Source organism: Oxyura jamaicensis, chromosome 4, assembly GCF_011077185.1.
Source record: "Oxyura jamaicensis isolate SHBP4307 breed ruddy duck chromosome 4, BPBGC_Ojam_1.0, whole genome shotgun sequence".
NCBI classification, from domain to species: Eukaryota; Metazoa; Chordata; class Aves; order Anseriformes; family Anatidae; genus Oxyura; species Oxyura jamaicensis.
Genome location: NC_048896.1, coordinates 48,406,100 through 48,433,710, shown reverse-complemented (window position 1 = coordinate 48,433,710; position 27,611 = coordinate 48,406,100). Strand labels below are relative to the sequence as shown.

General features: G+C 38.5%; 1 long non-coding RNA gene across 1 annotated transcript in view; it reads left to right on the top strand.

Moving 5' to 3' along the window:
* Positions 1-27,611, top strand: part of LOC118166891 — a 182,276-nt gene that overhangs the window by 91,408 nt on the left and 63,257 nt on the right. The window lies entirely within an intron of this gene.

Sequence of the window (27,611 nt, the reverse complement as noted above, 5' to 3'; positions counted from 1 at the left end):
CATATGCAAACACGGTAAGATCTTCAAGAGAATTGCTTTTTTTAAATAAAAAAAGACACACAATGCCTAGATTTTCAGTGTAAAACCCTGTGTGCAAAATACAAATGAGAGAAAATATGTTCCAGAATAATTGAAATAACTGCCCATTGGCAGTGTAAAAGTCATAAGTATAAATAATAGGGGATATGGGGCCAGGGTCTGCCATCAGTTGCTTCATTAAAATCAGGAGCACAAGTAAGTAGATCCAGATAATTTTCACCACAAGTGAGGATTTTGCAAAATCTGGACAGCACTTTGTGTCAAGTTGTAAAAAAGGATTTTGAATGGTAATGGCATCTTGGCAGAAGGGAAGACAACTCCCATCCCCTACCAAGTATCTTTCTTCTGTGAAGGGCAATTTCCTTCCTGTGTTTCACAGAGTTCTGAAGGATGATGTGTTGTACACCTGTATTTTATCAGTGTTCGGCTGTGGTAATATGCCTACTATTATGCATTAGGTGCAGTAAAATTCTTGTTTTCATATGTAGCTGATAGGGTCTTTGTGAAACAGAGTTTGAATTTGATTTTTGAGCCATGAATTTGTGAAGGAAAAATGTTATCTGATATATTCTGGTTTAAAAACCTGCTATTCTCTGTATTTACGTGGTGAATCAGAGTTATGTTTTCAGGCAGGCATCCTTTGTGTGTATATTTATACATGTATTCTTGCTTAAGTGTGAGAGAACAAGTACACCGGAGAGCAATAGCCCTTAAGGAGAAAGCACGTGGAGTAACTGCTGTGGGCAAGGAGCCCGCAGGGGCGCAAATTTTTCAGTCCTATTTACAACTCCAGGGGAACACAACTGGTAAACACTATCCAGAAGGTATTTTGCATAGCTGGGCTAACAGTGACTGCCAGGGACACACAGTCTGGACTTGAGGATATAAGCTCTGCTGAACAGTTGAATATAATCTAATAACAATGAGAGAGAGAGAAGAAGCTGCTGAGTACTTAGCTATGACAGTGCATTGGGGTGAACGTGTGGGTGCCTCCATTAAAAACTCCATGCATCCAGATCTGTGCAGAGGTTCTTCCTACAGTCTATCTCTGGAAACACACAGAAAACTAAGTCTACAAGTCATGAAGCAGGGAGAACAGGTTGCCCTGTTCTTTAGCTTTGCACATCATGCTCCTCAGGGAGAGAGTGATCTCTCTTAAATGGATTTGTCATTCACCTCTAACTGACTCCACTCTGTTGACAAGGCTTGAGTGGGAAATGCTCCAGCAAAAAAAGCTCTCACTTGCAAGGAGGAAAAACGACCATGTGGCTCTGCCTGCTTTCAGGTGCCTGTCATGCTTCCCATGGCTCTCCTGCCTGGGCTTTCATACCAGGCCAAACCAGTCACACCTTCCCTCTCCCACTAAGGCCTCAGAAGCAGGGAAGCATGCTTTCATCAGTGACACTTCTTTCTATCTGAGGAATCACCTCTGGCCCTCAAGACACTGTCCTAGGTTGAGTTGTTTCCATGGCTTGGCGAGAGAGAGAGAGAGAAGCTGGCTGAGGGGTCTGGACTGGTCTGTGGGTGACAAATACTGTGGTGGTAGCCGAGACTTTTAAGAAATCCATAGGCAGGATTTGTAATTGTTGAAATCGTGTCGGTTCATTTTGTACTTATCTGATTTTTCTGTTCTTTGTAGTCATGGTTTAAGAAAGGCTTATCTGAAATCGGAACTGTTCAAACAAGGGGCTAGGCATAGCAGATCTCACAACAGCAAAAGGAACATCAGAAAAAATAAAAGCTAAGCTATTTGGAAATAGAGGCCTTCATAAATTCTTGTTGAGGTCAAAGGCAGGGGGAAGAAACTGGGCACTTGTTCGACAGTGCTGTGCTGTCCATCCCTGCAAATGTCAGCCAAAGCTGCAGACAGTGAGGTGGTTTGAAGTGGTATGGCTCAGCTGCGACTGGCCTGATTTGTACAGCTGTGCTTGTGATGCCTATTTGTTTGCTGCTGAAAGCCCACTTCCAAAGATCATAAATAATAGCTATGTGGCTGTTTATGTATTTCTGTGTATTCTCTTCACCATCCATCCAAAGTACTTAACCTTGACATGTGGAGCTAATGGGGAGTATACCTTGTTACTCCTTCAGTTGAAAGAATCCCTTCTGATCACTAATTGAGGCTGGATTATAAATTCCATAACCATGTAATAAATTACAACTGTTCTAGTTCTATTAAAAGGAAAGACACACACACACACAACAACAACAACCTGTACATAGGAGAAACCTGCACATGGAGCAACCTGCACATAGTAGGAAGGTCAATATTTTAAAATAATCTCATTGCAGATATTTCCTCTAAGTGATGTAAAGAGGAACCTATCCTTTTATGAGGACCAAGGCCTATAAAATTTATAATTTTAACACAAAAAATACCCTTTAACATCTGATTTATAATCCTGACTCGCATATGTAGCCACATGTGCTATATTAATTAATTAAAATAGCTTATAAAAGATGCCTATAGAATGATTTGAAAGTACCTTGTAATGGTCAGAAGATCAAGAAACTTGTACAGGAGTAAAACATCACTGAAAGCAATTGTGAAAGGGAGGACAAATAGCTATAAATGCCTATGTTTTTGTCTAGAAATGAAGTAAAAGAGTTTTTGTGTGTGCGCGCGCATCCCATTAATGAGGTGTAAAAATTGATACTGGAGAGGGGAAGGCAAGAATTTTGGAAACTGGATTTCCCCTATCAATCAGATTGAGGGGGAATTTTCTTTTTCCCTTGTAAAACTTGAAGGTATATGAGTATACCCTAAGTACACAGAGAAACAGAAGGAATTGGAGCCAGGATATTAATGAGGTTTGATCTTAGGGAAGAAAAAAAAAATGAGAGAGAGAGGAGAAATATAATAATGTTTTGAATTTGAATAACATGTTAGCTAACAGCAATGGAAAGAAACATCAATTCAGAGGGAAGGAAAGTGGCCAAAATTGCATTACAGAATATGAATCATAGAATAGCTGGAGAGCAAGCTATGTAAGGAAGTAGCAACGACAACAAAAAAGACTAGACGCTTTACAAGGATTGAACAAGTTGTCTATTTCTACAGTTTTTCTACCAACATAATATAATTCAGATCTTCCAGAACAAATTACCTAGATAGAAGTTATGATATTTAAAAACAAATAATTTTTAAATGTGACTTTGACTTTACCATTAGCCTTGGCTACATAAAGGGATGCATACATATCATGTCAGTGAAAGGTGTCAGGTTAGTATGAATCTGCCTTTAGTAAATACATATTCTATTTACTTCCTTTTTTTTTTTTTTATCTTTTTCCATCAGAAGTTCCATAGCTTTGCAAAATTTTGCAAATTTGCAAAGTATGGCCATAATATCTGGTTATTTTCTTTATCTTCTCTAACTGACAGCTCTTCTCTTGTTATTCCTAAGCAAGGCAGTATTTTTATTTTGGTAGGGCTCCCCAGTCCCCACCCTAAACTATTTCTAATAACGTATTTCACCGTTGCTTTAGAAAACTGAGGTGAGATGTTTGTCTTTTTTTTGTTTTCATTTATACCTGCAAATTCAATTTCTCCCCTATTTCTCATTAAGTAAGATCCCAATTTTCTTCCACAACTTTTAGCATTTGTCTGAAGGCCATTTTGGTGGTGCTTTTAATCTACTTGATTGCTCTAGCTCAGCTTGCCTTGTCATAATTCGCACTAAAACCTTTAGCATTATCACCTAAGACACAGCTTGTTTTTGTCAATCAGTTCTTTTTTCATCTCTAGACTCTCTGCTGTTTCCCTGTGTCTTATTTGATGTAATTATTCATCCAGTTATGTGGGGAGCCTTTCCTTGAGACTCCGAGTGTCAGATTCCAGCCAGTTTTACACCTTTCACATTGTTCATTTGCAGGGTACACTCACAAAGTAGTTTTCCCAAACCAACACCCAGGGAAGAATTAAGGTTTAATATTATCAAATTGTTTTTTTTCCTTTTTTCCAAGTCCATTGGCAAAAGGAATTGAAAGTTTTAATTGGAACTTCCAAACTGTAAATCAGACTGAAGTCAACAAATACAGGCACTTTATTCTTTTTTTTTTTTTTTTAATCCAAGCTCTGGGAATTACTGTTTTTATCCCTCAGAATAATTTAGACTCAGGCTTTTAATTTACTAGGTTCTTAACCTGGATACCACATATTGTTCCTATAGCCAGCTGATAAACATCAGCTGATAAATATAAACTGTAAATGACTTTTGAAGGCCATCTGCCAGTGGCTGTGATGGAGACTCAGGCAAGCTCCTTTGAAAGGAGTCACGTTAAGCCAGGTGGTTCCTATAGGTTATATCCACATTTCTGAAGGCATCTGCCCTGGTGAGTGTCCCTAAGCCCAGAGTTCAGAGCTATCCACCCAGTGCTATCTATCCACAGCAGTGAATTAAACAGTTCTGGGTACTGTTGTCAGGAGCTGCAATTGGATTATCTCAGCTGTTACACTGTCAGAGGCATCTCCAGTGTGCATTTGGGCTACCCTCGCTGGGCAGTTTGCATGAAGGTATACTGTAATCTTAGTAATATAATAATAATATACAAATAATGTTAGCAACATAAACATAATTGCTGCCCATGCTAAACCCAGGTTATCGGGGCTCCCCTGGGCTCCTTAGTATCTGAAAATAATTTTGTAAAACAGCTTTTATGTTCATAATACCTAAAGTGATGCGAATGTTGTGCTGTATGCCACCAGCACGATGCCTTTATGTAATTGCACCAGGTGCAGAATTGCACACACATTTGCCTCAGAGATAACTAGTTCATTTCAATACAGGGCTGGGAGGAAAACTAACATAAGATGTAGCACAGCTGGTCGGGGGCTGAGGAGCAAACTGGGGAAACAAATTACTTGGCCGAGCAGCAATAGCCACCAAGCTTTCAGCTCTGGTGCCCAGCCCCTTGTCTGCGTGGTACTGTTGAACTGTGCTAGTGCAAGAGCTTTAATTAATGGGGAAGAAAACCTGTCTTAGTAAAAGGAGCATTTAATTGACCAGACACCAGGGCAAACAGCTCTTCTGTTTGTGCTTTCCCTTTGGTTTGTTTAGGAAGTTCCCGATTGTTAAGCTAAGTGAACGCAGCAGCTGCGATGTGAACACGCGGCAGGAGCAGGGCAGAGCCCTGGATGTGCTCCCTACCTGCAGTGACTGGGAGCAGCGTGCAGCAGCTCATGCACAGCCTCAACCGTTTGGTGGCTTTTCTGGGCTAAAAGTACCTGGGAACTCTGAGAATACAGCAGCACGCGTCATGCCTGCACAAACAATCCAGGTGCTTGCACAAGTGTCTGGCTTCAGGTGCATGAACAGTTCTGCTGACTCGAAGGACACTTTCCATGCATTTACAATAAGATATGTTCTTGTGCCTGTGGCTAAAGGGTGCCAGAAGCCTACTTCTGCAGTCACACCATGTTTCATCTGTCTTTGATGCCTACTGTGATTTCCAGAGGAAGCGTTTGCGAACACTAGGACGGGTTCAAATATGTTTGTTCATGCTGGGTATCGTTGCTGTACTCTGTCGGCATTTCCTCTCACTTCAGCAGGGCCATTTGCAAAGCAGAGCTACTCAACACGAGTAACAACATCAGAAGCTGCGTAGTGATGCCTGTGAGACTGCAAATCTCACTCTGAGCCGCTTAATTCTGGCAGTGCTAAACCAGGCTTAGAATCAAGCTCCCTGTCACTAAGTGCAGTAGATAACAACATCCACGGTACAAGCCACACAATATTACTTTCCAGCTTCATGCCATTACTAGTAATTAAGGGATAATAGTGACTGTTTGCTTGTTTATGGGAAAATAATCTTGTTCCCAAAGGGAAAAAGTGCAAGACCAAAAGGAAGCAAATTATTGAGAGGGAAAACAGAAATACTCATCTCAGATGAGGACAGCCCCACATCCTTGTGCTGGAGGCTCCAGGCATGGCTGCAGCACTCCAGGTGGGGCCTCACAAGGTCAGAGAAAAGGGAGACAATCCCCTCCCTCCCCTGCTTCCCACCCCTCTGTTGGTGCAGCCCAGGACGCAGTTGGCCTTCTGGGCTGCAAGCACTCACTGCTGGCTCATGTCGAACTTTTTGTCCCCCAGAACCCTCAGGTCCTTCTCTGCAGGGCTGCGCTCAGTGAGTTCCTCTCCCAGTCTGTGCTCATGTCTTGTTAACAAGACTCAAGTCTTGTTGTCTCTGCATATAAAATGTTCATTCCGTTTCAAAAACTGGAGCAACTGGAACAAAGTCAACAAAAAAAACCTACTTTTCTTCATGCTGATGTAGGCATGGTTTTTACAACCCACAGTTCTCATCCTTAGTTTTCAAATTGCTTGTAGCTACTTTGTTGTGTATAATAACATCATTTGGAAAGTAATGGTTTAGAGGTAGTTAAGAGGGAATATACTGGAGTGCTTTGATGATGTTAGCACTCACGACTAAGTGTTGTCTATCCAGAAGAGAGACAAAAATCTCAGCAGTAGCAATCCAAAGCTAGCATTATTTAACAAAGAAATTAAAACCCAAGTGAAAGAGGCCCTAAAGAGAAGCTGGGCAAAATAAATGCCTATCTTCCCAAAGCTTATCTTACTGAAATTAGATTTAAGTTAAGATAATGTACGGTGATGGAAATCAGACCCATTCAATGCAAAAGACCAAGGAACATATTCCCTTCCAGATGGGCAAGCCAAAGTGAAAATGAAGGTCACAAACTGAACTATGCATACTGATTAGCTCAATTTCTGTAACTACAATATTCTTGTCCCACCATAGTACAACAATCATTAATCTTACACTGACTATTGCAGGCATATATCAAAAAAAAAAAAAAAAAAAAAAAAAAAATAAAAAGCAAAAACCAAAACCCTACAAGAGCTTTGGCCTAAAAAGGCACCGTGAGCTATTAAAAAGTAATCCCTGCTTGTGTAGTCAAATGAGTTTGCCTGAGGTCCTGCTCCACATTTTCATCTGTGTGCTCGACAGATTTACGCATTACTTTTTCTTATATTTGCATGTGCAAATACTCTCTTGGGCCTACAGACACTTATACCTGTTCATATACCCTAGGAAAGATGTACGAAACACAAAACCCTCAGCAAATCTGCGAGGTGGTGGCCAGAATTTCTGAAATAAATGTTTGGATGAACAACAGTATTTGGAGACATTACCTGTGAAACTGGGCAGAGTGTGCAAGCACAGGGGGAGCTCCTAGCAGGAGAGAAGAAAGACATCAGAGGTGGCTCTGTGTTGTGTCTGCCCCGAGCGGCTGCCCACTGCAGTACCTTGCAGTTAAAAGGAAGGAGCAGTGCTGTTCAGTCAGAATGGAAGAGGAGCAGGGGATGAAGCAAGCAGAATTTCTTCCCTTTCAGCCTTCTGCTATATCCAGACTGTTGAGTAATGTTTGAGTAATTGGTGGACTAAGTGAAGTATTTGAAGTGAAAAGTCTTGGTTCACATGGCCAGAACTACCTAGAAGACCAGTGTAAAACCATTGATATAGCTACCAAAACATCTGCTTGCAATAAATCACTAGATTTTGAACTCTTATACTTTAGCCATCATTATTTAAAACCGTATTACCCTTATGGAAAACTGAACTGCATACAGAACGGCTGGGGAATCCTCTGGGTGTCTGTGAGATGCACCAACTCAGGCTTCTTCAGCAACATCATCCCAGCAGCTGCAGAGGCTAGCGCAAAATTTAGGCTAAGCAGAAAGCTACTCAGTGACTCAATTCCTCTTCCCAAATGTTTCCTATCTTTTTATGTCACACTAATTCATCTGTAAAATCCAAGGTATGTGCGGGGAACTGGGCTGGTGCCTGAATGTGCATCTGCAGGCACTATATTCTATCAAGAAATGTGCTGGCAGCTAGGATTTGGCTGCATTTACACTTTACTGCAATTATACTTTACTTAACTTAGTTAACTATTAACAGTCTCCTTACTGCTCACTTTCTAGTCATCATCTTCTGAATATTTGTGACATCAAGAGAGACTGCCATGGAAAATGCAGCTTCATGTAATCTATTCCCTTATTCAGTTCGTGCTAGAGTAAATATTCAGGGAGAGTCAATTATAGAAGTAGAAGGGAAAGAATTAAAACCTAATGAAAGTTAATCAAAGAGAAGAACTTCCTTCAGGCTGGCCATGCATGTCTGTAGTTTGTCATTTATAATGCTGCAGCCTCTGGTTCATAGTCAAGCTGTAATTCTGCCAGTTAATGTATCCAATTAACCCCACTAATGAGCTAATCAACAGTGTAAAATCTGTGTAAAATCACTGAGGGTGTATGATGAATGGGAAATGCACTGAACTCTCCTGGTATAAAAAGTGCTTTATTGCACTTGTTAAAGTGGCACTGTCTTCTCCCTCTCTGAAGGGTAATTTATCACTGGGGTCTGTAACAGTGCCATGCCCTGATAAGGGAGAGGTAGCAATAAAGCCATCATAAAATGATTACTCAGGAATGCAGAGCAATTAAAGTGTCTCTGCATATCAGAGTCACAGGCTAGGGAACAGAAGTGGTATTTTTTGGTGTAGGGTCCTAATAAAATGCAAGCTATTGATTAAAGGTGATTCACAACTAGGAAAGCAAATACCTATCTAATACAAATATTTCCATTTAGAGGTAAATAATCTACTGAACAATTGATGGTAATGACATGAACACCATTCCAAACTAGATACTGCCTTTTTTTCAGTGTGAGAAATATTTGCTGCAATCATCCTACAAACTTCAGTTAGATAGTTTGAATAGGAAAGTAATCTTAACCCAAATAAGCATGGCAGGATCTGGCTGAGAGGAAAGAATCAGATGAAACTATGCTTTCTTTCCTACAGTGATGCCTAATCCAAAACACTGATAAGAGTAATTAATTTCTTTTTTTTTTTTTTTTTCCCACTATCCTTTCTGTATTTCTTTTAGCATATCTCTTTGTTGAGATACAGTTTATAGGAAAGTAACAGATGATAAGAGAAGAAAAGAAGGAAAGGAAACTGAAAATCTGGCATGACAAAAAAAAAAAAAAAAAGAGAGATCATTAAGTAAAGGACAATAAAAGACAAAAAGTCATCTTCTTAACATTTGAATGGGGGAAAAAAAAGAAATTTTACTGCATATGGGAGCAAATTTAACTGTCACCGGAGTTTGGGAAACTATTTGAATGCAAATATGTAAGTTGGAGCCAGTTAGCAAAAACTTTTATAGTTAAAAAATATGAGCTCACCTGGTGCAAGAAATGCATTACACGAATTGCTAAAGATCCAGATTGTTTTGTGAATAAAGTTGAAAATATTATATTTTTCCTGTAACAAGAAAACCTCTCTGTTTTGAAATTTATGCAAGAAAAAGCAATGATTTTAGTAGTGGGAAAAAAAGAATATCAAGTATTGCCTTGGACACTGAGGGATACATACAGCTCAGCTCTACAGCTTACACTACAGGACTGAAAACTAGAATGCAGTAGGCACTGCTAAAATGTAGTCTTCACAACTTTTTTTTCTTTTGAGTGTAGGGACCATATGAGTCATTTTCAAAATAATTATGTGAAATACATACTAGACAAGGTTTCTATAAAGCGGTGTTTGTCAAAGCATTCTGCAAAGCAACAAACTGCAGGACATTTTTTCTTGTGCTCCATGTGCTGAGTCTTCACAACAGACGTAGTGTTATTCTCTATTTTTGATCTCCTCGCCACTCTTCTGCTGGCAAAAAATAGGTTTAAGGAAAGATTTGCAGAGAACGTGGTTATTCTCTGTTGGTATGACTGGATATGAGGACATGTCCCAAGCTTAGCTGTGTAGGATAGTTACGTCCTCCTCCCTCCTTCTTTCTGCATTTTTCAGCTTGGAGACTTGGAGTCTTACCTCCAAAAGGAGGAAAGGCAACTGAATGAGCAGAAAAGGAAACTGTGAGGTTAGCCCAGGACATGCTCCATTGCATAGATGCAATTCCAAGGGATGGAACTAGAAAGGAGGACATGCCTTCTGCTGACTCTGAGTGATGCACACTTATTTTGGATGAGCAGACACCGACACTGACACTGAACATGTGGCTGATCCTGCTCCACACTTCTGCTATGCCAGACAAGTACTCTTGAGCCTTTGCTGTAAATTAAGGTGTTCTGGGCTAAGACTATTTGGTTTCTTTTTCTGGGTTGATTTTAAAAAAAAATCTCACTCTAGTTGGTTGCGTGGCATAAGAACTGGGAGGCAGAGGAATAATCAGCCCGTGGCAAGGTGAGAGCAGGATGCTGCCTTTCAGCAACAGTGCCAGCTTGTGCTGCCTTAGCGTGCTAATGCCAAACAGCCCATACACATGCCTGAAGCAAGCTACATCCTTAACATTACTTCTGCAGAAGTATAACGTAAAAAATTGCTGTCTGCCACTAGTCACATAAGGCTGGTTTCAGACACTACTACATGCTTTATATCTGGAATTTTAAAATATTGCTGCATTGCATCTGCCTACTTACCTGAGAAAATACTTACTTTCTAAAAACAACAACAAACAAAAAAGCACCATGTAATAAGGGTTTCAAATTGACTGAACAAAATAACGCAGAATTATTATATATACTTTTAAAAATGAACTGAAAACTGCAGGAAGACTGTGTACCAAAGTCCTATATCTACAATCAGGTAAATCCAGCTTGCATTTAACTCTAGTTTTATGTCTAGTGGTAAATAAATCGCTTCCTTACAAAGTTGTCTCATGCATCAGACAATCATAAACTTAAAAATATTGTCTTAAAGTTCATTTTTTTGTGTAGAGTTACAGTGAGAACCATATTTGTATGTTTGAGGATAGGAAATGTCGTATTGACAGATGAGTTGCAAGTCTCGCTCTTCCTGCATTGGACATTGGGGGCCCAATTCTGTTTTCCCCTCAACTCTGATGAATTGAATGGCATTGCATTGACATAAATGAAAGGAGAAAGGCAGCATGGGAGTGCCTTTCATGATCAATAAAAATAATTTCATACAAAGCTGAATTTTCCAAGTGGGTCAGAATCAATTAAGGTGGAATGTACAGCTACTGGAAGTACGTTTGCACAACTCTTTGCAGAGTCTGAATTCATTTTCCTTTCTGGGAAATTTGACTTCTTGCCAGAACATTTATATGAATTGCATTCTACTGAGTGGAAATAGAACTCTTATTCATATTTTATGAAGTAGCTGTTTAGGAGGTATTCTATATTTTCAAAAAGTTTTGAGTATATTTTCTGCTACACATGAAACTCCTTTCCTTTGTCTCCATAAATCTTACCTTAGATAATACTTTACCACATTGCTGGTATCAGGACAGGAAAAAGTTGTAGGATCACCTGTTGATATTAGGGCTCCTTCGCGTATCTGGCTCAAGAGAGAAATACACTGGTTATCATAAATGTTACCTGCTATACTTTTCCTGTCTCTTTGTGTCCACCTACTTCATATCTGAACACTTTATGCACTGAGCGTAAAGCATTAAGTCAGAATACTGGCAGTATTTTCACATTCACCTAGTAATAGCTAGCTAATAACACCTTATTAATAAGGAAATTTTTAGTAATAAGGAAATTAGTAATCCCTTAGTAATCAGGAAATTATTACACTAGTAATAACACCTTAGTAATAAGGAAATAACTACACATAAAATTCAGTGTAGACCAGTGGTGTCAGCCCCTCAGCCCTACATCTCAGCTTAGTGTCCATACCGGAGAAATAAAATCTGCCATTTCAGCATTCAGAAATTTTAAGAATCAACACCTGGAGCAAACCTATTTTTTTTTCCAACATTCAGATTTTTTGAATCAAGCATTTAGTATTAATCCAGTATGAAGGAAATTCTGGCCAGGAAACATACTTTGAAATACTTCTTACATTTGGGTTACTTCTGCATGCCATTAAAGAGTAATCCCCAAACTGATCATGTTTTGTTGGCATTTCTAATTGGGAAAAGAAATAAAAAAAAAAAAAAAATGACAACCATCCCCTCCTTTGAACCCATTCATAATTTTGAGGTTGTATAATTTAGAGACAAGCTTGTTCAAAAGGGTTTTTAAAGTCTCTCTCACTAGGAACTGTATCAAAGCTAAAATAAGACAAAATTGGACTTACGTCAAGTTTTCTCCTTCTTTACACATATCCTTAGATTCATCTCTAAACACAAAGATGCTTGAGATTCTTTTATGACCCAGCCCATTACAGGACTATGGGCCTTACTCCAGGTATACCTACAAGGTTCGAGTTCAACCCTACTACAGGACTTTGGCTATTACAACAGGGAGATAATTAGAATATACATTTACTCTGTAAACAAGTCACTTTGCAGCTGAAGGAAATTTCTTTTTCCTTCCCTTCAACAGTATAAGCATTTTAGTTAGAAGCTGACATGCAGATCAGCCAACCTTGTAGAAAAGGTAAGCAGTGTGAAATTATATGTGAGTTATTAATAATTCCTAATAGGAGGAAAAGACCTGACAGAAAGGGTGAATTAAATGACTGTAATAATCACATAGAGATGCATTACTTGGGCTTCATTTCAGCACATTTGTGATACTCTGTAATGCAAGAGACAACTTTTAACTCTGTGAGAAAGCATGTTCTTCCTCATTAACAATACTTCCTCTTGAATTTAAATTCCTTTACTTCACATTCATACAATGATGCCAGCACTACAGTTAGCACGGCTTTTTGTTATAAAAATGCTTGTCTAAATGCATCCATTGAACTACAGTTCCCAAAGTGAGAAACAGATTTTTTATGTCTATTCTCAGACCTTTATCTGTTAATCTCCTTTTTCACTGAATTCCAAGAAGGCAGTAGAGAAGTATTTGTTAAATACTGTTGTAACAGCAAAAGGATATCTACAAGAAAAAAAAAGATAAAAAAATAAAAAAAATAGAAGAATGCTACACTATGCAGAAAAAGGGTGGGAAACTATTTGGAGATCTAATTACACTAGTTTTATCTGTCTGTTAGAGATTTTAATCCTTATTTGATCTAGTTGCCTTTTTTACAGCTGATGTTCAGATTATAGTGTCTCTTTCCATGTGAATATATTTTCAGCACAGTGCTGTCTAACTGTTGTTTGACAAAGCAAGATCATCTGGATAAGACTGACAACAGATTGGAATATGTTATAGAAAATGCTTCTGTCATAATGCCACTAACTTTTCTCAAGGTCCTGCATGTATTTCAAAAAGAGTTGGGTGAATCAGACAAGCGTGTCTAAGTGTGCGCACACACACACCCCAAGCCCAAATATAAAGGAAAGCCTTCTTTCTGAGAAGGAGGATACATAAATGCCAACAAGAGAGCTAGATAAAGGGCTGTTAGTTTAACTACGGCGCCAAGACCCAAGTGGGAAAATGGGATGAATTCATATAGAGGAAGCCTTGATAAAAAGGAAGTGAAGAGAAACAGTTGAAACAGGATGAACACGTACATGATTATGAAGAGCCCCAAGCTAAAAACTATGTGAAGAGAAAGTGTGCAAAGTACCTGTAGTGTTATATGTCAAATTTTATCTACCTTATCAGTTTACAGAGAAACTGGGACAAAGCTTAGGAAACAGGACCTGCCATACAATGAATTACTTCTGTTCTGTAGCTCACACAGAAGATGAATATGAGGTACATTACAAGTGTACAAACAGTGTTAAGTAAGACTTTAAAATACAAAACTAGTAAATACAAAACTTACTGTTCCTGATCAAATTACAATAGCTGATTACAGTGATTTGGAAAATACCAGCATGTGTGGGTGACTTCAGGCTAGAGGATAAGGGAAGTATTCATTTACCATTTTGTTTTTGTTGTTGTTGTCGTTTGTTTTTTATGTGAGTGGTTTCCTTTTTTTTTTTTTTTTCAGACTTTAAAATTTTCCACTTCAGTTTTTCTTTCCTGCCTAAGTTTATTACTAGCGAATTCCTATTTCTTTGGTGTTCCATGGCTAGTCAACACATTTGAGAACAGTTAGATGTATACCCATTTTAGTCTTCTCATCTTCCATGATCAAAGATGCCCATAAGGAGATAGACTTCGCGTTCTCATCCATACCAGTGGATGTCTCTAGGGGCTTTTTCTACCTTTGAAAAAATAAAAGTAAAAATGCCGTGGCATCTTCACGCACACACAAAAGAAAAAAGAAGAATTGCATTTTAGTCATTGAAAACCTGTCTTTCGTACATGGATTGTTTGGTAGGATCAAACAGTAGTGATATGTTCCTGCCTTAGTAATCCTTTCTGTTTTTCTCAGTAATATCTTCATATTAAGGGGTTTTGTCTGTGCTAAACATGACCAGAAATATTGTGCACAATTCATATTTATTGGATAGGTAAACAGAATACCTTCCAGCACAAATTCTTAGAGCTTGTATTTGATTATATTTTTGGCAATGCAAAGAGGAAGTCAGAAAATGCACATAATCCCTTACTCTTCATTTCAGATCAAATATGTATATAAAAAAAAACACTTATTTGTAGAAGGAACAGGTCTCATGATACTCCCTGAGTGACAACAGACAGTGTACTCTGTAGATGTTCCTTGGTTCACTAATCTGAGTTATTTCAGGAGATTATTGACATTATAGGTCCTACCATTAAAACAGAGATTGGCTTTGCAGCAAAGTCATGACAGGTGAATGAACAGAAAAGGAAAGACCTTATCATTTGTGCCTTGTCTTATTAGATATCATGAGGGGATTTTCATTTAAGGCTGTCCAACATCAAGCACTTTAAGGTAACATTCTCATCTGCTTTAAAGCTTTTAATTTCTTCAACATGGAGATTGAAATTTTCTGTGTTTTACATCTTTCTCTTTGAATATCTCGGGGAAAAGAAAGACAGAAGCCTATGGTAAAAGGGGGCATACAACTCACTTCTGTGTGGCTGTAAAGAAAGTCAGACTATGCTCAGGGCAAAGACAAAGCAAATTGAAATAGAAGAGAAAATGAAGCTGAATTCAAGGAGCTGAGGGATCGTGAAAGCCTGGATATAGACTGAATTTATAAGGGATAAATTATGTAAGCACAAGGGAGATAGATCAAAGTCTGGGGAAATGAGAAGAAGCACCTGTACTCAGTAGACCATGCTATACTGAAAAAGTAGTAAGAAACCCAAGGTTCCTGTTTCCCTTCATCCTTTTGCTATCAGTAAATATTTATGGTTCTCATTTCCTACCAGTGGTGGTCGACATACAAGAACACAACTACATTACACATTAGTCACTTCGGCCATTTGCCCAAATGGCAAGCTTCTATGTGGCATGTCTCAGTCCTTGTGGATATTCTAAAGCCTTGCAGACATGGTCCTGGACATGTGGGTCTAGGTGACCCTGCTTGAGCAGGGGGCTGGACCAGATGACCTCCAGAGCTCCCTTCCAACCTCAAACTTTCTGTGATTCTGTGAAGTCATGATCTAGTGTCAGATGTTGTAAAGGAGCAGGGTCAGGGGAGTGGCTTGGTCTTTCTGAGCCCTGTGTCATGACCCACATTTCTTAAGATGGGAAAACATACCTGGTTTTAAAAGATCCTGATTGCCATAATGCAAGAGAATTATTTGTAAACACAACGATTCCTGCTGCTAAAGGCAATACTATGCAGACTTTGAGTTTCACTGATCTTCAAACAAACTATAAAGAATTCCCCCGATCATACAATATGCATATCGTCCGTATAGGGAACATACTAGTTATCCTGAATTTTATCTTTCCTGCGAACTGTTGTTTTTACAACTTAGAAAGACCCATTTTTCTCTTAGAAAGAATCATTTTTCTCTGAAGTCCACAATGGATCCTACAAAACAGATACTAATAACACTGCATCTTTTGGTATAATGATAAGTAGGAAAATTAACATTCACAATTTGATTGTGTACCCATTCAGAATTTACAGATGAGTGACCATAATCTTTGTAGTGGGAATATCAATAAATATATGCATATATATGTGAGAGCTAACAATGCAATACAAGTTGTATTGACATGTAGGCAGGGGCGTGTTTTTGCCTGATCCTTTTTGCCCACAACTTCCTGCCCTTTGGATATAACTTGTTCTGCCTCTGGCACAGCTTCTACCTTCCTAAGAAATGTGGATGAGCTCTAGGGAGATGTCATTGTCATCTTCTGCGGTCATTTTCACACACAGCTAACACAACCACGAAAGGTGGCATATAGAAGTAAATGATGGCAAGTTTTGCAGAGCTGTAGGATAATGCAGCTGCTTTTAGGTCATAACTCCATGATATGAAGGGGAGGAAAAAAAAATAAAAGGGCTATGAATTCTATCTATATAGACTGACCAAAAGCAAGGCAATTTTTTACATTAGTTTGTTTTATAAATTTAGATAGTTCTTCACTCCTCCCTTAGATCTATTTTTCCCTCAGCCATTCCAAATGTTCCTATTCCCAGTTTTTGCCTGAAGGAGCCTTCTTTTTTCACAAGCACTGATTCTGCATGTAATAAGAGTCTAGTTGCATAAGTGTTTCGTGTGTTTGCATAAAAAATTGTGCTGCATAAGGCTGTGTGGTTACAGCTTTGTGTCCTGAGCATGGGAAGTCCAATAGCACTTTGTGAGTTGCCAAGTCCAGTTTCTAGGTGTTGAGCCCTGTGTAGGGTATGACACTGATGGTTTAAGAAGCACAAGAATTCACACTTTTAAAAACATGTACAGGTGTTCAGAAGCTTTAGAATAATTTTGTATGCATATATATATACACTTCTAAATGCATATATATGGTGTGTATGGATGTGTATACTTCTCAGAGGATGTGAACTATGAGCTTAGAAGACATTTAAAAATCATTTTCTGAGAAAATACACCCTAACTGATGGTACTATTGACATAATTCATAAACAGAATTGTTGATTACCTGTTGTGCAACGAGCCAATGAATATTCATAGTTCCCTTGGTATGGCGCTGGCATATTTCAGCTAATTAACTCTTCTGCTTAGTTGGTGCATATGCACACTTTTCTATGATACCAAAGTATGTTTAATTGAGGTTTGACAGATAATACCAAAGACAGTTTGCAAACAAACAACGTAGACTCTGCTGTCATTTCCATAAATGAAATGGTATGACTTAATAGAAACTTGTCTAAAATTAACATTGTCATCCCATTTTGCCGGGGCCTAAAATTCACACTTGTACAACATGTTTCAGTTAGAAATTGGAAGAGAAACAGGTTTTTTTTTAGGTAATATTACTTATTTTAAAAGAACAGACAAATTGCTACTCCTTAGAGTGCTTCTAAATGTTGTTGGTATTGACATTATCCACTTTACTGAATATATTTGAGAATACTGTGCAGCCTTTGAATTAAAGTTTTAAGATATCATTTTCCTTTGCAAATCCTGGATGAAAGCCAAAGTAAACTACAGATCAGAAACTGAGCTGCTTTCTCAAGCAGTTTCTTTTTTAACTTCCTACCGTCTGTCACTGGGAGCATGCATTGTGGCTGGCAAGGAGCACAGTCTGCCACAGGGTCCTGGTCCTCACATTGTTAAACCTGGATATCTAAAAACATGCACCGAGGCTGGCTTTGGGGTATGCGCCCAGGTACTGAATACCAGGGTGGCGTGATCCATGCCTGGGTCTTGGTCCACTGCAGAGTCTGGACACAGCTGAGGTGTCCACTTAAGGGACCACATGGAGCTCTCATTGTCTGAGTTTAGGGGTCAGAATATTCAGCCAGAAGACACTGATACAGGCGATGTGCTACTCTGCTTCCTCTGCTTCCATGGATTCTTGCCTGGTATCTCTTTTTCTCTGCCAGTCTTCTTCCATCCATCCCACAGCTGAAGGATCAAAATTTCAGTTCAGGGCCACAATGTTCCTGCATAGGTGGGGCACATCAATCCACCCACTGCTGTTGATTTATTGTTTTCTGCCTATCAAGATGATAACTTACTCATTTTTAGTCTAAAATTATATTTATTTCTCTTTTTTTTTTCTATTATTTTCTTCACCCTATAACCTTACTCACCATAAAGGCATTTTCCCATGCATCTCCTTGATGTCTATTAGTGCGCAGCAGATTTATGTGATTCCACCACCATCTGCAACAGCATCTTTAGGTCTAATTGACTCCTGACTCCTTTTGAATCCCATCCTTTTTTCTGACCCATGACTGCTAACACTTTCTATAATAAAGATATCTAATTCTAGAGTATGTGTGATTTAAGAGTTGGTTACGAAACAGAGCTTTTTAATCAAAGTCATTACTTCAGCCCCACTCCGTGTTATGCAGGGCTGGAGTCCATCTGGAGGAATCATACAGATAGAGGTTTAAGGGAATAGACTCTATTTGCTCAGTAGCTGGTGGGAAAATGTTTCCATGCTCTGAGGCATCCACAGCAGTATTTATATCAGTTTAGATGTGTTGCTGAAAAACAAACAAATCAAGGCACCCATGAAAATTCCCCACACTCTGCACTAGCTTAATATACCACTGTATATCAAGCATCAGAGTTAGATACCATGTTAGAGTATGTGATTCTCTTTTAATTCAAATAAATCTCATTTCTGCCTAATGCAAGTTTATTTGAGCACTTTTCTGACATTCATCTAGACCCACCATCAGCTAAGGACGGTGTGGCTTTATTTACAAATCCAAATTATGGAGTTCTGATTCTTATCAACTTATATTTCTGATCTCAGCCATTAAAATTGTATTCAACTCAGTGAAAATCGATTCAGCTCTTCGTTTTTTGAAATTACATTAATTCTGTATGTACTTTCTAATCTGCTCTGAAACACGGTAACACTTTCCTGCGTATGAAGCTCTAAAATAATATAATCTGTTATAATCATGACCAGTATAGTAGTTTTTATGTTCTTGATATAACTTATCAAAGAAAGAATAGCAAGTTAAACTTGGCCTCTTCAAAAAATAAGTTCTGAACTACACTTTTGTTATTTCTTTCATGAAACTAGAAGCAGACTTGTTCGTGTTCTGCTTCAGTAATTTCTCATGAAGAAAACAGATCTGAAAACTGATGAGTCTTTTTCCTTTTCCTTTTTGGTTGTGCTTTGTTGTTGTTGTTCTTTTTTTTTTTTTTTCCCTGACTGTGAAGCTTTAAAAAAATGAATTCCATAATGAAATTTTCTCAGTAAAGCTGAGAAGTTGAAACTAATTATATTCTAGCTACATGATGATTTTATCATAAATGCCCAGCTATTAAGTCATAACTGCCAATCAGATCGTTTAATATATGAATCTCATTTCATAATGACCTCTAGTTGATTTTGAAACAGCAGGGTATCAAAAATATTTGGAAAACAAAATATTTTTTTTAAAATGTTAAAGCTATATCAGATTCCTTTTTGTATTTTCAACATGCTTCAAGGAGTAAAAGTAATTTTGCATTCTAAGAAGGCTTGCTTTAGATTTTCTTTAGAAAATCAAGTGTACCATGGGATTTAGAATGAAGTGTGTTATTTTCTTCTGGTAGCAATAGGGGACAAAGGCACCTGGAAGAATCTTCTGATGGGCTTTTGACATGTATTAGCATTTTTTCCCCATTTTTTTTCTCCAGTTCTGGTAAATCAAATAGCCGAGGTTTTTTGTTTCTTTTTTTTTCTTTTTTTTTTTTCTTTTTTCCCCACAACCTGGAGTACCCCTTTTAGTTCTGAGCCTTTAAGCCTTATGAGATGGGTTTGCTCTTTTATTATACATGTATTTTAATTATTATAAACACCAAAATTATCAGATAGCAGTACTGTAATGGCCTTAGCTAATGCACCAGTTTTAACACTGCATTTTAAAAAGGAATAATGATTTTGGATGTTGATGTGTTGGTACGCAGATATCCCAATAAGCATTTTATGGTATTTCTGTGTAGATGAAACTACAGATTTATAATGAAAATGTTCAACAGGTAATACTTTATCCTTCCAACCCCTCATAACTGTTTAGACTAGCATTGGCTTTTAACAATATGATTCGGAATCACGTATTTTTATCCAGATGGGAGCATGATCCACTTTTGTCTAGTTTATTCTGTCTCACAGGAGACCCCCTGACCTGCTTGCCCAGAAAACTGAGAAAATAGAAACTCATTTGATAGTCCTGTGACCCAGAGTCAGAAATCAAATTGCAGTATCTCTCAGGAGCACTAACATTCACTTTCAAGAAGCCATGTATTTAGAGGCACTGTCCTAAGTTCCTATTAGAAGGTGAGACCAGAGACTAGTAACTCATAAATAAAACAAATAAGGTTACTTGTATGCTGCCACTCCAAATTAATTGACTTCAGCAGAATAGGTTACCTAATGGTGTTTCAACTTTGGTTTTGCTTTACGTAGTCAGGCAGTAGCCTCGCAGAAGTTATTGAGGAAATAGGCATGCACAAGAACAGAATTATACAATGTACTTGTTGAGCACTGTGTTTTCTGTTTGCATTATACACAATCAGTGAATCCAGTGACTACTTTCAGGTAGGTTGCAGTGTTTTCCTTTGATTTTCACTTCTGTGTAGTGGAAATGAAGTATGAATTTTTTAGCTTGCTAATAAAATATTCCTTTTATGTTAAGTGGTATATGTCCAAAGATAATGCTTTATTGACAGTGTGTCCACTCAACAAGTCAGCTATGTATCTAAAGCCCTACCTGCCCACCAGAGGAGGAATTAGAAATATTCTCTCTCGTTCCCTGTGGGAAAGCAAAACACCAAAACACCAGTCAGTAGATCTTATCCAGAATAAACTGCAGTGTTTTTTTCTGCATAATTTAAAAGACATATCCCTGTCTTCTTGATTTTATGGAGGTAAAGACATAATATGGTGGGAAATAGTAGAAGTATTTATGAAGGAAGGGAATAATGTGTATGAAGTTATCAGAATCTTACCATGTAGCACTAAATAATTAAAATTGAGATTGCAATGACTTTTTTTTCCTTTCTGGTGGCTATTTTTCTGTAACTTTTTAGAGTATACTTACGTGCTAGGGAAAAAAAAAAAAAAGTAAAACAAGCAAAGTCATTAAGTTGCATTATAACTGCTTTTAACATTAGCAGCATTCTCTGGATCTGAAACAACCACTGTTATTTAAAGCTTGACCTCTTTGATCTGGCAATAACAGCCCTTTAAGCTAGAAGGTAACGTGGTCAATTACACTTCAGCATCATTTTCACAGGAGACTTGGCCTTCCTAATGCAGATTCAAAGAAATTGATGATGTTTGCCTTAATTTTGCTTTTGCATAAGCAGAGTGGCAAATGGTTACATTTATACTGTTTAAATCAAAGGTGAAATAAGAATGTTTCCTGATCCATAAGCTAAGCTTATAAGGCATTCTTCTTCATACTCTTTTCTTAATTGAGTGCTACTTGCATGGCAGCCTTCTTTGCTAATCATTGCTATTTCAGTATATGATGATATGTCATCTGGAAGTTCTGAAGCACTTTTTCTAGCATGTTCTGGAAAACAAAATTGAATATGTGTATGTACATTTGTTTAATGTTCAGAAAAAAAAATAATCTTGGATATCTTTGATACTAAATCAGGATTGAAATACTGTGCAAGGCTACTAAAATCTGAAATACTTCACTTGCCACAGGCTAAATGTTAGTGGAAAAGCTTATGCAGCAGATGAGTTCAGTGTTCATCTGAGAAAATCAATCTCTTTTGTGTTTGCTTCTAAATACTAGGATACTCATTTCAGTGTCTGGATGGACATGTGCAAGACTGACAAATCAGGAATAGTTAAAGCTAATAATCAAATATTGGATCTGGATGAAGGGTTTGAAATGAGCAGGTTAATGGAACATTATTTCTATCTCAGCTATGCACAGACATTTCATGATGGGCAGACTGCATTATTTGTGCTAGAAATAATTTATAGATTAGTCTAGTCTTGACTAGACTTCTTTATTGCTATTATTTGCTTAATCCTGACATTAAAACACAAAGCATAATGTACTAGCCAGCATACCTTCTTCCATCAAGTTCACTGCACCACTACCACAGAACTGAGCGTGTGTGAAAATATGAGCTAAAAGCTTCTGCACACAGCGTGCCCTCAGAATGGCAGTGGTTCCTCATGCTACCTCGCTATGACCTCTGCAGGGGAACCTTGGGCCTTTCTGTATACTGAAAGATTCCCTGTTGGTATGGTCACTGAGCATCAGATTTTACAACTGCAGGGACCACCAGCAACAACCAGAATGAACACTGTGGAGGAAAGGAAACAACTTTTAGGCCACTCAAGATCCACAGGTTAGAGGCTAGATGGCAGGTGGAAGGGCATAGCTCCATTCTGGGTGCTGCAGGCTGTATGAAAGGGTCACTCATTTCCCAGCCATGGGCAAAAATAATCTCAGATGTTTGGGAGAGTAAAAATAATCTCAGATGTATGTGGGAGAGCAGTGCATTTATGTTAAGCGCAGTTAAGTCCTTGTGAATTAAGTCCTACAGTGAATGTTAGAGAAGCAGCTAACAGAAAGCTCGCCTTACAAACTGGTATGGCCATTTGTATCAGGACAGGAAATCTTTCAGTAACTGTCAACCATGTTTCCCACCTCTTTCCACCTATCTGGGACTTTCTTTTTTCCTCTTGCTCCCCACAGAATGAACCGTGGGACACTGTTACTCAAAGCTATTGTCTATGAAAGAACCCAGAGATCTCCTTCCCCCTGTTGTGCTGCAGCTCAGTTTCAGGAGAGTTTCTCCCTCGAGGCCATGGGAGCTCCAAGGCAGCTATTTCTCAGTTTTCTTCTAGCTAAAAAGCAGTCAAATCAGGCCACTGAGCCCCTTCTTTCTCTGTACCCAGTTAAAAGCCTGTGATTATCAATGCAGAGCACAAGAGCCTTATTGTACAAATGCAAGGCAGCAATAGAAGATGCTCAGTTTGCATATACCTCCTTCTATATTAAAGTTTAAGAGCAGATAACGATCCATAAAATACAGGTGGTAGCTAGGTAACCTTAGAAACCTCATTCTCATAAGGTATGATCATATAGTTGCTAAGGCATCACTGAGCAGTGGTAGTTGCCTATAGGCTTGGTTCTGCAGATGGAGATGGGAACACTTCGCTCTTCCAGTCCCCTGTGGGATCACAGATGGATCCCACAAAGTGGGAAGGAAACCTTACTGTCTTTCACATCCTCTCCGAAGAGGCAAGATGTGTGTAGGAAGCATCTAAGGCTCATTTGAGACAGCAAAGGTAGTTTGCCACCGGTAGCAGAAGAGACAATTTTCGTAAGAAAAGGGAAAAAAATCACTGTGGGAAGAGTTTAAGTGGGAGTCCAGGAGTGTTTACTTTTTGTAAATTCATGTTCTAGTTTCTGAAAGATATGAAGCTTAAAATAGTGACTGAAAGAAGGGAAGACCCAACAGGGTCCATAGATCAAGGAGTAGCAGAACACTTTCAGAAGGCTGCTTCCTTTAGAAAGATTAAGCAACTGGCAGCCTTCAAATACTTTCTGCTTCTAAGGACAGCAATTTTCAAACCTATTAAGCTTGACCAGATCCCAGGACATCGAAAATAAATATTTGAGCTTTGACACTTTTGCAAGCTGATTTATTTATAAAAGGAAGTTGCATTTTGTCTTCTATTCTTGAAGAAGGCAGAAGGGTTTCCAGAAACTTTTTTGACCAGCCGAGCTTCAGAAAAAACATTTCATCTGCCTCAGAGTTGGACTGCTTCTCCATGTCATGTCTTTAGACTGATTTCAACCATGATTAAGATTTCTAATTGTATTATGGCTGGAAGGATAAAGCATATCAATGAAAGCAGAACCAAACTGCAAAGCAAGCTGAGGGCGACAAAAAAGCCAGGCCACAAGAAATGAAAAAGATATTCAGTAGTAGAAATATAAGCTGTTATGAAGTGCCTTTCAGTTCTGGTTCTCAGAGCAAAATGCACATTCTTTTTCTCCTTTTGACCTGGAGGGAACTGAGGCACTAAGCACTGAAATGACTTAAGGAAAGGGCAAATGCAAAGAAACAAGTCGTAAACTTGGAGCATAAAGAGATGACATTTGCCATGGAGAACTTTCAGAAATGTGTTGGAAGGCAATTTTCAGTTATGAAGCTGTAGGATAATTCTAATTTGCTGTCATTTTTTGACTGCAACAAAATTGAGCATTTCAGTATTTCTCTAAGAAGTACAAGTCTGGAGGGAAGAATAGTAGGTTTGGGTTATTCAAAATATTTTGTTTTCACTTTGATTTCAGTTTCAGATTGTACTACAGGAATGGAACAACAACAAAAAAAAACCTTTGATAGGAAAAAGGTTAAATTCTTCATTCAGAAAAAACAAACAAACAAACAAACAAAAACAGTAGGACACATTGACATTAAAATTCCCTCCTTCTTGCTCTTTGAATCAATGCTCAGCAAAATCAACACAGTTTAACAAAATATATTTAGTTTTGCCAGAACTGTATTTCTAACAGAAAATGGTTCCCTTAAAAATTTTTCTGACCAGCTCAGTTTCAGAGCCATATATCTAGACTACCCTTCTGCTAATGCAGAATTGTCCCCTGCAGTATATTTTACCGATGCTTTGTCCAGTCTTGCTATAAATGTCTCAGACAATGAGACTCCCACTGAAAGATTACTCCATAGTCTAATAGATCTGTCAGAAAGATTTTCCTGAAACACAGACTATATTTTCCTTGTCTTAATTTGGGATGTCGCGGAGCAGCTCATGAAATGCAAGCGTAGTAAATCACTTGAACCAGATGGTATTCATCGGGGGGTTCTGAAAGAAATAAAGTGCGAAACAGGGAAGATACTGGCAATAAATCATTAAAAATAGCAGCTGTTCCCTTTAAAAGGGAAAATCCAGCCTGAAACCTGTATTTAGAATAAATGTTATTATTCTTTTTAAAGTGAATAACAGAACAATTTTAAGAGTTGTAGCCTGATGAGCTTAATCTCGGCTTTGAGGAAATTTGCTAACAATCTGAGTATAATCCAAGTATTAGATGATTATGATTTTAGACCAAACCATTGCACCTCCCACAGGGGTGAATAAGGGTTCTCTAATCTGAGAAAAATCTCTGGAAGAAAAACACCCACAATTGTATAGGAAATTCCTGTCTAGATAAATTTATAACTGATAGGCACTAACATTCCTGTTTTTTTAAAAAGCTTTAGGAAAGGAGTCTCCAGAAGAGGGGCTCATTGGAGGGGGAGTTTACTATTGCTCAGCTGGGTATTTGCTAACAGTATGCTAACAGGATGTAACTCGTGGAGACGGAGCAGGGAAGGAGTTTATCACACCAGGTGTCCCACCCTTCGGTAGTTATGTCTGTCATTGTAAGATTTTTACTTTGTTTTAAAACGTGATGTGTTTACACTAAAATAGATAAAGTGAAGAAAATGCACCTTGCAAATGGAGTGTGAGTGAGCTAAAATTTGTGATGGTCCCCAGATCTGGTGGCAGTCCTTTGTTCTCCACAGCCTCCAAAATAATCCTTTATCTCAACCAGCAACCGCATGAAATTTGGTACATCCTGCTCCAATTTGGATACATTTTTCATCAGTGGAATTAAAATAAAAAACCTCTCCCTGTGAAGTTTGTGTGAATTATCTCTTAGGGAGCTGAAAACGTAGCAGAAGAAGGACATATTTCTGTTTTCTTAAGGAGGAGGTAATTATATTACAAAGCAGGAGCAAGACAAATTGGTATTCCCATATAGAGATGAATAATTGCGTTTATTGTTATTCAGATCTTATCTCCAGTTGTGCTGGAAATTTAGCAGGTATTCCTGGGGCCTGAACCACCTGTTGAGAAAATCTCACTGATTAGTGTTGCATGAGCAAGTTACGGGAACAAAACTGTGAGCAGAGTGAAAGCTGTCATGGAAAGAAGAGCACACACTCAGCAAAAAGCTGCTGGGAGATATTTTAAAAAGCAAAGAGGACTAACAGCTCAAAAATAATTATTCATTCATCTGATTCCTCTGGGAAAGGAAAGATAAATGCTTTGTTTATTTTCCACTGTGTCACCATGTGGCCTACTTGGCCTGTTTGTATTGCCCCCCTTTAGGTCTTGTTCATGTTGGCTCCATCCACCCTGTCCTCCTAGATCCATGTCAGGAGCACCAGACAACAAGAGTATCTTCAAAACCTCACTCCCAACATTATTTTTTTTCTCTTGTTGGCATCCCACACACTGCCCTGGATCACGCTGCTTACATTTCTCATCTACATTTGCAACAGATAGAGCCCAAGCCCTTAAAGTCAGTGCGGCGGTGTCCCTGTGAGGAAGCACTGGATCTGTTTTCTACAGATTACTCAAGAGGATATAGCTGAAGGCCTGGCTTATTACCTCTGCAAGGGCTTGGGGAAGAAGGGAGTCTTGCAAATTCTGACCACACCAAAAGTTTTCCTCAAGCAAAGTTTTCCAAAACCATGTTTTCCTCAAGCAAAGTTTTCCAAACCAAGTTTTCCTCTGGAAGGATGCCCTAGAGCCAGCACTGGCGCTGTTTCTACAACAGGAATTTTAAACGTGGTTATTTTGACTTCAAAGCTGTCAGCAGAGGGAGTGGAGAAGTCCACCTGGGCATGTAAGCGTTGCTACCAAAATCTTTTTTTTAAAAAGTCATATCATCTTAACTAGAAACATATCCAGAAGTTTTTATCTCACTATAAAGTCTGAATTCTACAACATTTTTTCACTCTTCAAAATACTCATTGAAAGTCAGACTCTTACAGCTTTCCTCTGGCTGAAGAAACTCCCATTTCACAAGTACTTTGGCATAGCACTGCTATATTTTACACCTGCCTGCGCTTCCAGAGGACGACAGCTACAGAGTCTCAAGCAGACATATAGGTGAGACTCTGCTCCTGTACCTCCTTGTTGTAGGATTCCTCCTCAGAGCAGAAATCTTAGGCAGCCAGCTGAGGCACCCTTCCCACGTCCAGCTGATGCCCAAATGCAAATCTCTCTAAGTAAGAAATGCAATTTCTGGGCCACTGTCCACAAATCTGCATGTACCCTGCCTGGATTTAACAATATTAAAACTGAAATCTACGTGAGAGAGAACTGAACATGGCAAAGAAGAGAACATGATATATTTAATTTCTTTGATTTCTTCGTGGAAAGCACTAGATCTTAAGAATAGAAAAACAAAACACTCTCAGTTGTCCTGAGTGAGAGGTGAACTGGGGTGCTCCTTATGCCACTCACATTGTGGTTTCTCTCCAAACTGCAATGGGATGCTACAGCCCTTACAAGGTCAGGAGGCAACCAAAGTTCACACCTATTGCCAGGACTACAAAATGGACCACACACAACATGACTTCTTACAGAGACACAGCCATTGTGATCTGGTTTGATCCTTATTTTTCTTATGTTACTTTTCCGGTGTTATAATTATATGACCTTCAGAAGAATGTATTTGATACACAGTGGGCTCCCAGACAAACCTCAAAGTCCGAAGTAGCCTCTCTGATTTAAAGCTGCTTTTGGAAGACTATGAAATCACTCAAAAACTTTGCGATAAGTTTAGAAATCACAGTTTCTTAAAATATAATCCTTTCCTTTCCTTTCCTTTCCTTTCCTTTCCTTTCCTTTCCTTTCCTTTCCTTTCCTTTCCTTTCCTTTCCTTTCCTTTCCTTTCCTTTCCTTTCCTTTCCTTTCCT